Source organism: Lactuca virosa, chromosome 8, assembly GCF_052849685.1.
Source record: "Lactuca virosa cultivar CGN04683 chromosome 8, Lactuca_virosa_CGN04683_v6, whole genome shotgun sequence".
Lineage (NCBI taxonomy): Eukaryota > Viridiplantae > Streptophyta > Magnoliopsida > Asterales > Asteraceae > Lactuca > Lactuca virosa.
In genome coordinates this window covers 159,827,674-159,846,845 of record NC_136433.1, presented here as the reverse complement: position 1 = coordinate 159,846,845, position 19,172 = coordinate 159,827,674, and positions in this window count along the sequence as shown.

Genomic DNA, 19,172 nt, shown 5'->3' with positions numbered 1-19,172 from the left:
CAGAGAAGTAGGGTATGTATTGGGCAAGAAAGGAAGAATAAGGCATTAGACATTGAAGACAAACAAAAGTAAAAAGCAGACACGAAAAAAACCAAAGCCACTAAAAGTGAATAGTAGACACGAAAAAACGAAAGCCACTAAGTGTCAAATAAAAAAAAAAGCCTAACTTGACATTGACGTTATAAAGTATGTTATAAAGTATGAGTTTGGAGTATTTGTGAGAAAATGACCGAAATGAAAGCATGGATTGATAAAGAGAAAACAAAATTATCGTACAACTATCTTAAATTTCAGGTTATAAAAAAGAAGATATAGTATGATTTTGTGTGTATGATCATTTTTATTAGATTATTCCCATCAGTGATTAAAACCAACCCAACCATTCTTTCAAGTATATTTTCTCTTTCATCTATATACCCAACCAACCAAAATAATTTTTATCAACTCCATTAACAATCAAAACCAATCTAACGTTTTATTATTATAAAATAATTAAAGCTAAACAAAAATATGTGAATATTGATCTTTATTTATAGAGAAAAACATTATAAATCTAGGTTTAGTTTTTATTTTTATTTTTAAAAAGATAAATACGAATTTAATATTTATAAGATTATTTAAAAAAATAAAAAACCAATTGAAAGTTAACACAAATAGTCACGACTGTGTTTGGTGGACCAACGCCTCCTCTCCATATTTGGGCATTTTCTCTACTTTTCATTTTTTATTTAATTTAGTTTTGGTGATCAATTAGAAAAAGGGTCCGGAGTAGTTTTAGAGTATATTGAGTGGTAAGTCTATAGTATAACTTAAAATTATTTTCAAATCATCATTTTATTAACTTTAATTTTAATTCTCTTTCAAAAAAAAAAAACTTTAACATCTAATTAAATAATGCATCCAATTGTTAACCTCTTTCAATATATTTTTTTTATAAAAACAAATTAGCTAATTTATCCAAATCTATTTAAAACATGCTATAAAACCCTCCTTATTGATTAGTCATTTTTTAAACACACATCGTATTTAATTTTTTTTAGCAATATTTAATTTTTTTTAGCAATATTAACATACAATTTTTCAAAAGAAATATATTACAACACATCATTTGGAAAAATCAATAAGAAAAAATTATTACGTCAAAGTCATAAAAAAGATTGAAAAAATTATGTAATTGTTATAATTTTATATTTCATAAATCAAATGTCATTAAATATTTAATAAAAATAATTAATTAGTAAATAAACAAAAAATACATAAAATTAAAATATATTAAAGGAGGTAAAATGAAATATGATTAAAGTCTAAAGGTTAATATACAAAACATATAAGTATTTTGACAACTCATTATATATTGAACGGTTAATAAGAAAAAAATAATAATATATGTGCTCACAATACAATAAGTAGTCAATTAAAAAAGTCAATAATAATAAGCTATAAAACAAATCCATATTGGAGATGCTCTTAATTAATTACAAGTGTGAATGTTGTTTTTATGTTTTGTTTAACACTTATGTGACAGTACCATTGGCGGTTTGTTAAACAAAGGTAAATGTTAGTACAATCATAAGTAAAAGCTACTTAATTTTTCTACTTGAACTTAAAAAATAGAGAGTAAAAACAAATATTCACATATGTTTAACATAACAAAAAAATGATCAAAATGGACTGCATAATGTGAAGTGTACCCCAAACTGTCAGTGTAAATCGCCTATGATATGTGTCGACTCGTTCGGTGGTGCAACCCTCAATGCTCACGAACTGATGTTATGTCAACATCTTAGCAACCAACATACAAAAACTCCACAGTCCCCTCTCGGAATGGATAGTTGTGGTACATCCATGCCCTTTAGAAGTGTAATGATGAAACTCCCTAGAGGGATATCATCGGTCCCTTGGCTGCCCCGATACTGGATAGCCGGTAAGACATTGTGGATATGGGTTCGCATAACTATAAACCAATCTGTGATTCTAAAAAGGTAGGAGTAGCAATCATGTCATGACCGGGTTGATAGGTTAGCAAGTTAGAAACCTCAACCTAGGTACAACCCATATAAATAATCATGTTGTATTGTTCAACCCTAATCTGGATATGTCAAACCCAAGCATGAATCGCCTAACCAATTTAATTATATGGGTTTGTGGATCAAAATCAGGTTCATAGGTTAAAACAGATTTCACACGTCAAAATCTAGAACTACAAATTGTGTGTCTTGGTGTGTGTGTGTGTATGTGTGTCACATATAGGATGGTCTCAATGAAGTGTGTTGTTGGTATAGCCGTATAGTGTGAATTCATGTTCAAGATTTAGGGAAAAATGCAAATACATCAAATATGAGAAAAGAATTAAAGAATATTAAAAACTAACTTTTAATCTTAGTACAATATATAGGTTGGCGGTTTGACCTTCTAACCCAAGCACTAACATGAACATGACCCATATAATAAACAAGTTACGCAGGTTGTAGGTTACAGGTTGGCGGGTCATCAAAACTCAACTCGAACTTGTTTATTTGCGTGTCAGATTCGTGTTGTGTATAGAATTCCACCCCTATGAAAAATATCAACCACCCCAATAACTATCATATATAGACATTCTCAACGACTGCAAATCCAAAACCCACCCCTAAAAACCAATACACATCCCCTAAATTGATAGGGATGTATACTTGTAGAAATGGTTGGAAAACATAAACATATTACATTACATGTAATTATAGGTGGTAAATTGTAACACCTGTTCCAGGTATTATTTAATTTATCTAAGTTTTAGGGCTTTGTGCATGGACTCGGCGAGTTGGGGTGCTCCAACTCGTCGAGTAGAGACTATTATGAGGACGCGGGATTTGGATTCTACTCGACGAGTAGGCGCTGTAGAGAGAAACCCTAATTTTTAGGGGTTGCACCCTATTTAAAGAGCATAATCCGCCTCTTGTGGCCTCCCTTACCACCCTATTAGCCAGAGAAAACCCTAGTTGGACCTTGCACCTTCTTCAGTGAGAGAAAGAGCTTTTGTGAGCAATTTTGGTGTATTTGTGAAGGATTTTAGAGCTTGAAGAAAAAGGAGCAAGGAGAGAAGCAGTAGATCCGACATCTACTCTGTATTGGCCATCATCTTGATGAATAAAGTTGTTACCTTGATCTCTAGTTTCTTAGATCCTTTTTCTTGGAAGTAAATGGCCATTTTTGGTGCAAAATGGAGTCAAAATCGGATCAGGACTTATCACAAGGATATGGTTCTAGATCTGGACCTCTCTAGGTCTCCAATGACATAAAGTTGCTCACTTTATATAGCTTAGCCCCTTTCCATGCACTAAAACCATGTAGGAAGCTTAGTTTTGATGTTATAGCCTAGGAGGGCCTTGCATGCACGTAAAGTTTGCAACTTTACGTGGTATCTGCACTAGGGGAGGTTGGATATGAAGTTTGGGACCTTAGATCCCATTGAAAAGGGCTGAACATGAAAGGGGCTGAAGGAACTCGTCGAGTCCCTTAGCTGACTCGACGAGTCGGGGTAGGGTTTGCCCGTTTCTGAGTTTCTAAATGAGTGCAGTGAAGGATTAGGGTTTTGGTCTGAACGGACTTTAGTTTTCTGGACATTTGATGAACTCGACGAGTCACTAGGGTGACTCGACGAGTTTTTGCAGGATTCAGTGGAATGGACTCGGGAGGAACTCGATGAGTTACAAAGGTAACTCGGCGAGTTAACAAGTCATACAGCTAACTCGACGAGTTGCTGGATGCACTCGACGAGTTGAGGTCAACATGGACTATTGACCTTGAATGTTGACCTTGACTTTGACTAGGGTTGACTTTGAGGGTATTTATGGTATTCCGAGATCGTGACAAGTTAATCCCATGATGATTATAGGCAGTTGAGTTGGAGCAGCAAGTGGGATATATTTGATTTTAGCTTGTCAGTTCAGCATTCGAGAGGTGAGTCTTCTCACCATACCAATGGGTATACGACACCAAGGCCGACCCATTTTATGATATATGGTACACTAGCTGTAGTAGAGATATGTGGTATGATAGTTAGCTATATGCTAAGTGGTATACTAGTGATTATATGATATGTGTTATGTGGATTGTGTGTGGGGTTCTATGACTTCAACTCGAGTCATAGCTAGCTCTTGCAAGAGAGACTCATGGTCTCTCGCAGTTCTATCGCGAGCATCCTCCAGACGACGAGTGCAGATATTATTGATCCTCGCATTGGCATCAACTTCCGCAATCCGATTGAGGGCTGTCTTACCCTGTATCTCATTACGAGCAACCCTGCGGACCAGAATAGGCAAGACTCTGTCCGCTGAGCCTCCTTCGCTCACATTGTAGGAACCTCTGTCTCCATTGTATGGAATGGGTTGACCCTGTTCCTGACTCCATGTCTCCAAACTTTCCACCCACAGAGGCGTCGGGCCTTGAAAAGCTGGACGATGGTTAGGATTTGGGTTTGGGGCTACCAGGGGTTGATCGTTGACTTCTGGCTCGGAGTCAGAATCCTCCGGGAAGTTCTCTACGAAGTCATCGTCCAATGGAATTGCAGGTTCCTCTTCTGGCTCATCATCGAGCCATCCTCCGTTACCTTGGTTAGGAAAGTACGGGTTGCCGGGGATATAGAATCCATCCATGTTATCTACGCGAGAGTAGGGGTAAAAGAAATAATCAATAGACGCACTAATTAAGATAATTATTATAAGATTATCCTTACCAGTTGCTCCAACATTTGCGTAGTGCATACCGGTCATATGTAACCAAAACAGGATATACCTTCGAATAAGTGACCCTAACTCTAAGCCCACAACCAAACAAGGAACAAGAAGTAAAGCAAAGATCACAGATTCTAAGTCTATAACACCCTAGTCACATATAACCTTAGCGTATCCACTCAGTAACTATTGACATACTAATAAAGACCTTTTTAGTTTTCACATAAGTAATTATAGTAACACAAAATACTCCTATAGTATTTTAAGTTTATGTTCTGTTCTAATGTTTTCATTGTAGTAGTGTTGGTAAGTTTTTAGACTTGCTGCAACATCACAACCATTCCTAGCCACATGCAATCACTTCTCGGAAAGATATAGTTAATCAGGCTATATCACTCCCAGATCTGATTATATGGCCCCAAGCCTAATTGTGCTGTCCAACAATCGCAATACTTTTGTTCTGTCCTAATGACACTGATTTTTGTATGAATGCAAGTATTTATACTTTGGTTAAATATTTTATTATTTAAAAGTATAAACTCTTGGTCAGAGTATTTTAATCCCATTGTGTTTATAGTTGTATATCTTTTATGGGTTGATATACTTAATTCACTATAAACAATGCTCTGATACCAATCTGTCACACCTCCAAACCAGAACGGCGGAAACGTTCGGGGGCGGAGGACGTCATGTACAGTATCACAAGAATGCATAATAGTAAACAAGCAACAACATCAGCCATTGCATTAATAGTATAATTTTAATACAAGTGTGTTCTGAAGTTTATAAGACACCAAAAATGAATAATCAAAATAAAGACGGTCTTAAAAGCTCCGTCTTCTCAAAACCTGGTCATCGGTACCTGTCTACTGGCGACCTGAGAATACAAGTTATTTTGAAAGCATAGATCAACATTAAAGCTGGTGAGTTCATAAGTATTTTAGTGTCATTGTTTGTATAAGTTTGAAGAAAGTGTTTATAAATGTTTAATGTAAAAGTTTGTGAGTGTTTCATGTAAATGTTTGTGAGTGTTTGACCTAGAAAATCCTATATTTTCTACTAAAGTAGTCTTCTACCAAGACCCAACTGTTCTTTATGTTTGTTCTTTTGTAAAAGTGAGTATTTTCCCAAAGTATGACTATCATTACTAAAATATAGTTTTCATTACCGTTTATGTGAGAAGATCACAATGTGAATGAAATTGGAAAATAAAGATGTACTGTAGTTTTATCTAAGTGACTACCAATGTACTAACTACCTTAAACTTGTTTGTTTAATTAAGGTAAAATATGATAAGATTGTAACCATACTTGATCGACTAGTATAACACGACGTTCGAGACGTCGAAATGATATGACATTCGTCACCCGTAGACCTTTAGGTCCCACTGTAGCTAGCAGCAAGGTGTAGGATGGTAAGTCCCGTATAGATCTATACACAAATCACGCTCTCCATCCAGGAGACTCTGGGTACAAAACGTGACGCAACAGTATATTGCCGAGCCGTGAAGTAGTATCTCACATTATTGTTATAGTATTCTTGTATTTGTATAGTATGTTCTAGTGTAGTGTATGTTCTCTCTGTCTAGTGTGTAGTATGTTCTATCTGTTTCTCTTTATAGTGAGTATTGTCTCTCGTTATAGTATGTTATCTAGTGTATAGTGTGTAGTATGTAATGTTTCTCGTTATAGTATGTTTCAACTGACTCATGTATGAACTGACTCTTTGTATGTTTCATTGTTCTAGAAATAGTAAGTAGTGACTTCCTAAACTATACCTATTATAGTTTACTAGCAATGTTGTTTGTATGAATGAACATGTTTGTACACCTTTGCTACACAAAGGTATTGAACTTAAAGAAGGACTTTTTATATCTATACACATACATATGATATATAACTAAGATTCAAACGACCTTCGGACAAACAACTGATACCCTAAGTCCACAACCAAACAAGGAACAGGAAATGAGGCGAGTCGTCAGTCCTAAGTCCTTTCAATCCTACTTATATAACTATATCTATATAGATATGTTTTGACAAAATATAAGTCTAAAAGAGTTTATAAAACGATTTGAAGCAATATGTTTGATAACACATTTTAAAATGTAAGAAAATTCACTTGTTTGATAGTTATTAATCACATGTGATTGATATAATAACTATAATAGTTCTACTTGTATTCCCCCCCCCCCCCATAAAAGCATTTAAAATCATTTAAAAGATAAGTTAAGGGGTATGAAATCACCTGTAGTGAGTGATACGAATGAAAGATCGATTTAGGATGCTAAGTGTCAAGTGAAGCCTCGAGCACAAACGGATCCTAACAGCCTATACTGATACATATATGGATATAATTAGTGTATATACAACTAATCATTCAAGGAAACCACCTTAGGGACTAGGAAACACTTGGATTGAAGTGTTTAAATCATAAAGGATTGCATCTAAGGGGTTTACGGCCACACAATGGAGTTTACGGCCATTGTGTTTACGGCCTAATGTGTTTACGGCCATAGGGTTTACGCCCCTATGTGTTTACGGCCGTACACTCATGAATACATATGCCAAAAAGTGTTTTATGGTCCTATTTATCATCAAGGAAGTGTGTCTTGACCCATTACTAGCCTTAAGAAGAGTTTATGGCCAAGCTAGGAGCCTTAACAAGGGTTTACGGCCAAGGGAGATGCTCATGGCCGTAAACTCTCATTGATCTTGGGAAATGGTCGATTTCAAGGGTGTAAGTTAAGAGATTCTATAGTATAACTAGTATATATGGAAGGATACTTACGTTTTGAAGCTTGAAGGGGGTGTTCACGGTCCAAGAACTAGTAGGTGTTCTTGGTGTTCTTGGTGAAAGTGTGAATACTTAAAGATCTAACCAAAAAGAATGATTTCATGGATGAAATCAAAGGGTGATACTAGATTAAGAAGAATAACATCTAATAACATGGAAGGAATGCTTACTCTTTTGAAGATCAAGGTGAAAATCTTGATGATAGTTGAGAGAGAATCCGAAATCTAGGCTTGGAAGTGTGAGGAATGACTAGAAATGAGGGTAAAACTCATATACGGACATGTGTTTACGGCCAAGGAGGTGTTTACGGCCGTAAACTCTAGTTTGATCCATGAAATTTTAGGACCTAAATTTCTCATTAGTATCATCTGAGTATTTCAAAACTATTTTGGGACAATATTTATCTCCATATTCTGAGATTAAAACATTTTTAAAATAAAAAGAAAATGATTTTATAATTATTTTAAAACTAACCTAGGGAGCGGTGTTTCACATAAGCAGATGAAATGAAATACCGATAAAGCCCCATCACCACCACCACGGACTAGACCATCACATATTATAACACATTATGATTTGAATATCCTTGCTTCTCAAAAATAGGCCTGATGATGGTCGATAAATAGTTGCATCACTAACTTTTAGCATCGATATTATGAATTCATGTGAGATGGTCGATGGAACTCATTACCCAACTCGGTGTGATTACATTACATAACTATTTATGTAACAACCCGATTTTTCAAAAGAAAATTTTCATTTTTAAATAGTCAAAACACTTGTCCATAAACCATAAAATCTCAATACAATTGTTTTCAATTTCATATCCATAATAATATTATTTCCAATCATCAGAGTGTCCCATAAAAATGCCTAAGGGAGAGAGTGCACACTGCGCCATCAAGCCTTGCCCTTGCCCTTGGGCTCATATGTACCTGAAACAAATCCACAAATTGTAAGATAATGCTTAGTGAGTCCCCTATAGCATACCCCACACACAATCCACATAACACATATCATATAGCTAACTATCATACCACTTATCATGTAGCTTTTATAGCTAATATTAAATGTGTTATGTGGATTGTGTGTGGGGTATGCTCTGGGGGACTCAATAAGCATTAACTTACAGTTTGTGGATTTGTTTCAGGTACATCTGAGCCCAAGGGCAAGGGAAAGGCTTGATGGCGCAGTGTGCACTCTCTCTCTCTCTCTCAGGCATTTTTGTGGGACACTCTGATGATTGGAAATAATATTGTTATGTGTTTGAAATTGAAAACAATTGTATTGAGATTTTATGGTTTATGGACAAGTGTTTTGACTATTTAAAAATGAAAAATTTCTTTTGGAAAATCGGGTTGTTACAAGTTGGTATCAGAGCCTTGGTTTGAGGGATTCAGGCACACTCTCGGGTGTGTGAGGACTCAAACTAAGGAAATGGTAAAATTGTTTTCAAAAATAAAATAAAAATTAAAACTTTTAAAGTATGGAAAAGAAGAGAGTGCAACGCGCGTGATCGGCCGAGCCAAGTAAGTAGTTCCCCAATGTGTTAGCCATGTTATATTGATATTTGAGCTATGATAATCGTATGGATCTTGCTATGTGTATGATTTTAAAATTGTATACGGTTAGGAGCTTATAGCCTTAGAATAATTGATTTGGCCTTATTTCATGTTCCTCGTTTGGTTGTGGTCCTAGGGTAGAATCTCTTATTCGAAAGTCTATTTTGATCCTTTTCTGTGTATAATTTGCATGCATAAAGGCAACTTGTTATGATTGGTTTGATTGATGTGGGTAGAGAAAATCTTAGGATAGCCGGGGATTTGAGATATGCGGTAGTCTGTGGGATATGATTTATTTTGGGACGAATTGGAGTTATCAGGTAGAGCCTTGGGGAAAGGTATAGGTAGGTGTGGAAGGTAGTATTGGGCCCGTACTACTGAAAGCACAGGACCTGTACCCGAACCAATGTTAGATCTGACAGCTCTAAGGAGGACCGGTGTGGGAAGATCCCCTATGTAAGTATCCTGATCATTATGATTTATGACATTTCAGTTCAGCATGGTGGTGACACGATTTGGAGCAGAGGGATCAGGATCAGGATCAGGATCTGGATCCGGGTCGGGCAGCAGTACTGAGCCCATTGATGCGAGGCTGCACGAGCTCATTACAGTCGAGGTGACGAAGGGCATACTTGACGCTACCCCAGTGATCTTTGGGACGGTCAAGGAGGGGATGATGGAGATTATGGAGGAGAGGCTCAGGTCATTCAGAGCCGAGATTGCTGCGGGCCAGGTCGGGGCCCGAACTCGCTCGTTCCGGGAGTTCAAGGCGTGCGGAGCGCCGAAGTTTTTCGGGGTCAGGGACCCCATTGTGAGCTGATGCTGGGTGGAGGATATCGAGAACGCCCAGTGCATGACTTCTTGCTCGGATGCGGAAAAGGTGGGTTTTGCTTCATGTATGCTGAGAGACAGAGCCTAAGATTGGTGGGGCGAGGTGACTAGTCATGTGGGAGCAGCCGGTATGGCTGAGATGACATGGGATGAGTTTGTTCGACGATTTGATTTGAAGTTTGCACCAACTATTGAGGTGCATCGGTTGGTGAGGGAGTTCTAGGAGCTCCAGCAGACCATCGAGACTGTGGCAGAAATCACCGCCAAGTTTCGGGAGCGAGCATTGTTGATCGCACAATATACTACCGATGAGGACATGCGGAGGACGAGATATCATTCCATGTTGAGGGATGATATCCGGGAGTTTGTGAGCTTTACAGGGTGTAAAACCGTGAATGAGATGGTGGAGAAGGCCCGTGAGCGGGAGATGGAGCTGGACTTCCGCACCAAGCGAAAGACGGAATAGGCACATGCAGCGGTAGGTCAGGCTAAAAAGCCTAAGACCTCAGACACTTCCAGTAGGGGCCAGCAGGGCTAGGGCTGGTGTGCCAAGTGCGGTAAACCGCACAGTGGGGCTTGTCGGATAGCAGGCTCGGGATGCTACGCATGTGGCCAGCAGGGTCACTTGAGCAGGGATTGCCCCAAGAAGGGCCTGATATGTTTCCACTGCAACCAGACTGGCCATAAAAAGGCCGATTGTCCGAGTTTGCAGGGAGGGGGAGGAGCAGTGGCGGCACCTGCGCCCGCCACGATGAGGATTACTGATGGCCTCCCTGCTAAGGCGGATGCTCCAACGGTGAAGAGCCGTACGTTTCAGTTGACTACCGAGGAGGCTCGGGCAGCACCAGACGTTGTGGCTGGTACGTGTTTATTCTTCTCTGCTCTATGTTTATTTGCATTGCTTATGTGTACATTGTGCTTGTATAGGGACCTTTTTGGTCAACGGTATGTCGACTCATATTTTGTTTGATTCGGGAGCCACCCGATCGTTCGTGTCTCTTGCGCTTAGCAAGAAGTTTCGGGATGCACCAGGAACTTTGGATTCCCCACTCGAGGTGGAGATTGCAGATGACCGCACTGTGAGTGCTACGAGGGTGTATCGGGACTGTGTCCTGAATGTGCTTGGGGAGAGGTTTCGTGTTGATCTAGTCCCGATACCGTTGCGAGGGCTGAAGGTGATTGTCGGGATGGACTGGTTGGGGGCCAATGGGGCCATGATCGATTGCGAGCGCCAGTTGGTGAGGGTTCGAACCCTAAGTGGGGGAGAACCGGTTATTCATTGTGAGAGGGCCTCGCAGGGGCCAACCCTTTGTTCAGCTGCGAGGGCTAGGAGATTTCTGCAGCAGGGATGTACGAGATTTATGGCTTATATCTCGGATACGAGGGTTGAGCCCACGACGGATGTGGGCAGTGTGCCGGTTGTACAGGAGTTTCAAGATGTCTTTCCCAAGGAGTTACTGGGAGTGCCTCCGGAGAGGCAAGTGGAGTTTCACATTGTTTTAGTGCCGGCTGCCGTACCGATAGCAAAGGCACCGTACCGGCTAGCACCGCCCGAGATGCAGGAGCTATCTATGCAACTTCAGGAGCTGCTAGACCGAGGGTTTATCCGACCGAGTAGTTCCCCGTGGGGAGCTCCGATCCTGTTCGTGAAAAAGAAGGATGGGTCACACAGGATGTGTATTGATTATCAAGAGCTGAACAAACTAACAGTGAAGAACCGGTATCCGTTACCGAGGATCGATGATTTGTTCGATCAGTTGCAGGGAGCGTCTTGGTTTTCCAAGATTGATCTACGGTCGGGATACCATCAGATGAGGATTCGGGATGAGGATATACCGAAGATAGCTTTCAGGACTCGGTATGGGCACTATGAGTTTGTGGTGATGCCATTTGGGCTCACCAATGCTCCAGCAGCGTTCATGGATCTCATGAACATAGTGTATAGACCGATGCTGGATCGGTGGGTGATCGTTTTTATTAATGATATCCTGGTCTGTTCTAAGACCAAGGAGCAGCATGAGCAACATATGAGAGAGGTATTGGAAAAGGTGTATTCCAAGTTCTCCAAGTGTGATTTCTGGATGCGAGAGATACAGTTTTTGGGGCACATCATCAACCAGGAGGGCATTTCGGTTGATCCAGCCAAGGTTGAGGCATTGATGCGGTGGGAAGTGCCGAAGAATGCTTCCGAGATCTGTAGCTTCTTGGATCTAGCAGGCCATTATCGAAGATTCATCCAAGATTTCTCGAAGATTGTTGTGCCTTTGACTCGCTTGACCAAGAAGAATGTGACATTTCAGTGGGGCACGGATCATCAGTTGGCTTTTGAGACACTGAGACGGAGGTTATGCGAGGCTCCGATTCTAGTACTACCTGAGGGGTTAGATGATTTGGTGGTGTATTGTGATGCATCGATCTCAGGTTTAGGCGCAACACTGATGTAGAGGAGGCATGTGATAGATTACGCCTCGAGGCAGTTGAAGCCTCATGAGGCGAATTACCCCACTCATGACCTGGAATTGGGGGCAATGGTGTTTGCCCTCAAGATTTGGAGGCACTATCTGTATGGGGTACGGTGAACTATTTATACTGATCACAAGAGTTTGAAGTATTTGATGGATCAGCAGAACCTCAATATGCGGCAGAGGAGGTGGTTGGATGTGTTGAAAGATTATGACTATGAGATCTTGTACCATCCATGGAAGGCCAACGTGGTGGCTGATGCTTTGAGCCGCAAGGCGACAGTTTCCCTGATTGGGAATGTTTGTTTGAGGATGATGATGATCTCTCCATTGTTGGATATGATCAAGGAGGCCCAGGTCGAAGGTGTGAAGAAGGAGAATTGGAAGATAAAGCCGATTCGGGGGTAGTATCCCTTATTTGTTAAGGATAGCCATGGCCTTCTGAAACAGTGTGGCCGGGTGTGGGTACCGATGACTAGAGGAGTGAGACATAAGATATTAGAGGAGGCACACAAGTCCAAGTTCTCTATACATTCGGGGGATACAAAAATGTATAGAGATTTGAGACTGAGTTACTGGTGGCCCTACATGAAGCGGGAGATCTCCTGGTTCGTGGAGCGGTGCTTGACCTGCAGGATGGTCAAGGCCGAGCATCAGCGGCCTCATGGCAAGGTTCAGCCGCTACCCATTCCCATGTGGAAGTGGGAAGATATCACTATGGACTTCATCACGAAGTTACCGAGGACGGCGAGGGGTGTGGACATCATATGGGTGATTGTAGACCGTTTGACAAAGAGTGCCTACTTTATTCCGATTTCTGAGAGTATATACGCTGAGAAGTTGGTGGATATTTATGTGCGAGAGGTGGTGGCAAGACATGGGTTGCCGGTGTCGGTAGTCTCTGACAGGGATGTTCGGTTTACATCTAGTTTCTGGAAGAAGTTCCACAAGGAACTGGGCACTCAGTTTCATTTTAGCACGGTGTACCACCCCCAGACAGATGGCCAGAGTGAGAGGACGATCCAGACACTTGAGGATATGCTGCGGGCATGTGTGTTGGATTTTGGAGGGAGTTGGGATACATACCTTCCATTGGCAGAATTTTCATACAACAACAGTTACCATGCCAGTATCGACCAACCTCCATTTGAGATGTTGTATTGTAGGAGATGCAGGACACCGGTTTGTTGGGGCGAAGTTGGACACCGGTTCATGGGGAGCAGTGAGGTAGTGCTTAAGACTACCAGGTTGATTCAGCAGGTACGCGACCGGCTGCGGGTCGCACAAAGCTGTCAGAAAAGTTATGCTGACCGGTGGTGATCGGATCTTGAGTTCCAGGTAGGGGACTTCGTGCTACTAAAGGTGTCACCATGGAAGAGAATCATTAGGTTTCGGAAGAGGGGCAAGCAAGGGCCGCAATATATAGGACCGTTCAGGATTACGACCAGGGTAGGCAAGGTGGCCTATCATTTGGATCTGCCGGATGAGCTTAGCCAGATTCACAACACCTTCCATGTGTCACAGCTTCGGAAGTGTGTCACCGACGAGGCCATAGTCATTTCTCTGGACGATATTCAGGTGGATGAGAGCCTGAACTACATTGAGAGGCCTATTGCGATCTTAGATAGGAAGACCAAGGTTCTTCGGAACAAGGAAATGAAGCTGGTGAAGGTGCAATGGCAGCACCACAGGGGCTCCGAGTGGACTTAGGAGCCGGAGGGCGAGATGCGAGACCACTACCCGGATTTGTTTGGGCCAGCAGACTTCGAGGACGAAGTCTAATTCAAGTGGGGGAGACTTGTAACACCTGTTCCAGGTATTATTTAATTTATCTAAGTTTTAGGGTTTTGTGCATGGACTCGACGAGTTGGGGTGCTCCAACTCGTCGAGTAGAGACTATTATGAGGACGTGGGATTTGGATTCTACTCAACGAGTCGGAAGGCCCTGACTCGACGAGTAGGCATTGTAGAGAGAAACCCTAATTTTTAGGGTTTGCACCCTATTTAAAGAGCATAATCCGCCTCTTGTGGCTTCCCTTACCACCCTATTAGCCAGAGAAAACCCTAGTTGGACCTTGCACCTTCTTGAGTGAGAGAAAGAGCTTTTGTGAGCAATCTTGGTGTATTTGTGAAGGATTTTAGAGCTTGAAGAAGAAGAAGCAAGGAGAGAAGCAGTAGATCCGACATCTACTCTGTATTGGCCATCATCTTGAGGTATAAAGTCGTTACCTTGATCTCTAGTTGCTTAGATCCCTTTTCTTGGAAGTAAATGATTGGTGCAAAATGGAGTCAAACTCGGATCTGGACTTATCATATGGATATGGTTCCAGATCTGGACCTCTCTAGGTCTCCAATGACATAAAGTTGCTCACTTTATATAGCTTAGCCCCTTTCCATGCACTAAAACCATGTAGGAAGCTTAGTTTTGATGTTATAGCCTAGGAGGGCCTTGCATGCACGTAAAGTTTGCAACTTTACGTGGTATCTGCACTAGGGAGCTTGGATCTGAAGTTTGGGACCTTAGACCCCACTGAAAAGGGATGAACATGAAAGGGACTGAAGGAACTCGTTGAGTCCCTTAGCTGACTCGACGAGTCGGGGTAGGGTTTGCCCGTTTCTGAGTTTCTGAATGAGTGCAGTGAAGGATTAGGGTTTTGGTCTGAACGGACTTTAGTTTTCTGGACATTTGATGAACTCGACGAGTCACTAGGGTGACTCGGCGAGTTGATGCAGGATTCAATGGAATGGACTCGGGAGGAACTCGACGAGTTACAAAGGTAACTCGGCGAGTTAACAAGTCATACAGCTAACTCGACGAGTTGCTGGATGCACTCGACGAGTTGAGGTCAACATGGACAATTGACCTTGAATGTTGACCTTGACTTTGACTAGGGTTGACTTTGAGGGTATTTATGGTATTGCGAGACCGTGACAAGTTAATCCCATGATGATTATAGGCAGTTGGGTTGGAGTAGCAGGTGAGATATATTTGATCTTAGCTTGTCAGTTCAACATTCGAGAGGTGAGTCTTCTCACCATACCAATGGGTCTACGACACCAAGGCCGACATATTTTATGATATGTGGTACACTAGCTGTAGTAGAGATATGTGGTATGATAGTTAGCTATATGCTAAGTGGTATGCTAGTGATTATATGAGATTTGCATGGAAGACCCCGGGGGAGCCCGTGGCAGTTGGATATAAGACCATGTGGGGGAGCCCATGGCACATTGGAGTAAGACCCTGGAGGGAGTCCACGACATCCTTATATGTTTATGTATGAGTTATGTAGTATGATAGATACTTTTGTGATATATGATATGCTAGTTGATTATTATGCTATTGCATGGAAGACCCCGGGGGAGCCCGTGGCAGTTGGATATAAGACCATGTGGGGGAGCCCGTGGTATTCCTAGGTAAAGACCATGGGGGGAGCCCATGACATGTAGGTATAAGACCTTGGGAGGAGCCCACGACATCCTTATATGTTAGTATGCATGGCTTATGTGATATATGTCGCTTTTATAGCTAATATGATATGTGTTATGTGGATTGTGTGTGGGGTATGCTATAGGGGACTCACTAAGCATTATCTTACAATTTGTGGATTTGTTTCAGGTACATATGAGCCCAAGGGCAAGGGCAAGGCTTGATGGCGCAGTGTGCACTCTCTCCCTTAGGCATTTTTATGGGACACTCTGATGATTGGAAATAATATTATTATGGATATGAAATTGAAAACAATTGTATTGAGATTTTATGGTTTATGGACAAGTGTTTTGACTATTTAAAAATGAAAATTTTCTTTTGAAAAATCGGGTTGTTACATAAATAGTTATGTAATGTAATCACACCGAGTTGGGTAATGAGTTCCATCGACCATCTCACATGAATTCATAATATCGATGCTAAAAGTTAGTGATGCAACTATTTATCGACCATCATCAGGCCTATTTTTGAGAAGCAAGGATATTCAAATCATAATGTGTTATAATATGTGATGGTCTAGTCCGTGGTGGTGGTGATGGGGCTTTATCGGTATTTCATTTCATCTGCTTATGTGAAACACCGCTCCCTAGGTTAGTTTTAAAATAATTATAAAATCATTTTCTTTTTATTTTAAAAATGTTTTAATCTCAGAATATGGAGATAAATATTGTCCCAAAATAGTTTTGAAATACTCAGATGATACTAATGAGAAATTTAGGTCCTAAAATTTCATGGATCAAACTAGAGTTTACGGCCGTAAACACCTCCTTGGCCGTAAACACATGTCCGTATATGAGTTTTACCCTCATTTCTAGTCATTCCTCACACTTCCAAGCCTAGATTTCGGATTCTCTCTCAACTATCATCAAGATTTTCACCTTGATCTTCAAAAGAGTAAGCATTCCTTCCATGTTATTAGATGTTATTCTTCTTAATCTAGTATCACCCTTTGATTTCATCCATGAAATCATTCTTTTTGGTTAGATCTTTAAGTATTCACACTTTCACCAAGAACACCAAGAACACCTACTAGTTCTTGGACCGTGAACACCCCCTTCAAGCTTCAAAACGTAAGTATCCTTCCATATATACTAGTTATACTATAGAATCTCTTAACTTACAACCTTGAAATCGACCATTTCCCAAGATCAATGAGAGTTTACGGCCATGAGCATCTCCCTTGGCCGTAAACCCTTGTTAAGGCTCCTAGCATGGCCATAAACTCTTCTTAAGGCTAGGAATGGGTCAAGACACACTTCCTTGATGATAAATAGGACCATAAAACACTCTTTGGCATATGTATTCATGAGTGTACGGCCGTAAACACATAGGGCCGTAAACCCTATGGCCGTAAACACATTAGGCCGTAAACACAATGGCCGTAAACTCCATTGTGTGGCCGTAAACCCCTTAGATGCAATCCTTTGTGATTTAAACACTTCAATCCAAGTGTTTCCTAGTCCCTAAGGTGGTTTCCTTGAATGATTAGTTGTATATACACTAGTTATATCCATATATGTATCATTATATGCTGTTAGGATCCGTTTGTGCTCAAGGCTTCACTTGACACTTGGCATCCTAAATCGATCTTTCATTCGTATCACTCACTACAAGTGATTTCATACCCCTTAACTTATCTTTTAAATGATTTTAAATGCTTTTATGGGGGGGGGGGGAATACAAGTAGAACTATTATAGTTATTATATCAATCACATGTGATTAATAACTATCAAACAAGTGAATTTTCTAACATTTTAAAATGTGTTATCAAACATATTGCTTCAAATCGTTTTATAAACTCTTTTAGACTTATATTTTGTCAAAACATATCTATATAGATATAGTTATATAAGTAGGATTGAAAGGACTTAGGACTGACGACTCGCCTCATTTCCTGTTCCTTGTTTGGTTGTGGACTTAGGGTATCAGTTGTTTGTCCGAAGGTCGTTTGAATCTTAGTTATATATCATATGTATGTGTATAGATATAAAAAGTCCTTCTTTAAGTTCAATACCTTTGTGTAGCAAAGGTGTACAAACATGTTCATTCATACAAACAACATTGCTAGTAAACTATAATAGGTATAGTTTAGGAAGTCACTACTTACTATTTCTAGAACAATGAAACATACAAAGAGTCAGTTCATACATGAGTCAGTTGAAACATACTATAACGAGAAACATTACATACTACACACTATACACTAGATAACATACTATAACGAGAGACAATACTCACTATAAAGAGAAACAGATAGAACATACTACACACTAGACAGAGAGAACATACACTACACTAGAACATACTATACAAATACAAGAATACTATAACAATAATGTGAGATACTACTTCACGGCTCGGCAATATACTGTTGCGTCACGTTTTGTACCCAGAGTCTCCTGGATGGAGAGCGTGATTTGTGTATAGATCTATACGGGACTTACCATCCTACACCTTGCTGCTAGCTACAGTGGGACCTGAAGGTCTACGGGTGACGAATGTCATATCATTTCGACGTCTCGAACGTCGTGTTATACTAGTCGATCAAGTATGGTTACAATCTTATCACATTTTACCTTAATTAAACAAACAAGTTTAAGGTAGTTAGTACATTGGTAGTCACTTAGATAAAACTACAGTACATCTTTATTTTCCAATTTCATTCACATTGTGATCTTCTCACATAAACGGTAATGAAAACTATATTTTAGTAATGATAGTCATACTTTGGGAAAATACTCACTTTTACAAAAGAACAAACATAAAGAACAGTTGGGTCTTGGTAGAAGACTACTTTAGTAGAAAATATAGGATTTTCTAGGAAGTTTACAAACATTTACATCAAACACTCACAAACATTTACATGAAACACTCACAAACTTTTACATCAAACATTTATAAACACTTTCTTCAAACTTATACAAACAATGACACTAAAATACTTATGAACTCACCAGCTTTAATGCTGATCTATGCTTTCAAAATAACTTGTATTCTCAGGTCGCCAGTAGACAGGTACCGATGACCAGGTTTTGAGAAGACGGAGCTTTCAAGACTCGTCTTTATTTTGATTATTCATTTTTGGTGTCTTATAAACTTCAGAACACACTTGTATTAAAATTATACTATTAATGCAATGGATGATGTTGTTGCTTGTTTACTATTATGCATTCTTGTGATACTGTACATGACGTCCTCCGCCCCCGAACGTTTCCGCCGTTCTGGTTTGGAGGTGTGACAGATTGGTATCAGAGCATTGTTTATAGTGAATTGAGTATATCAACCCATAAAAGATATACAACTATAAACATAATGGGA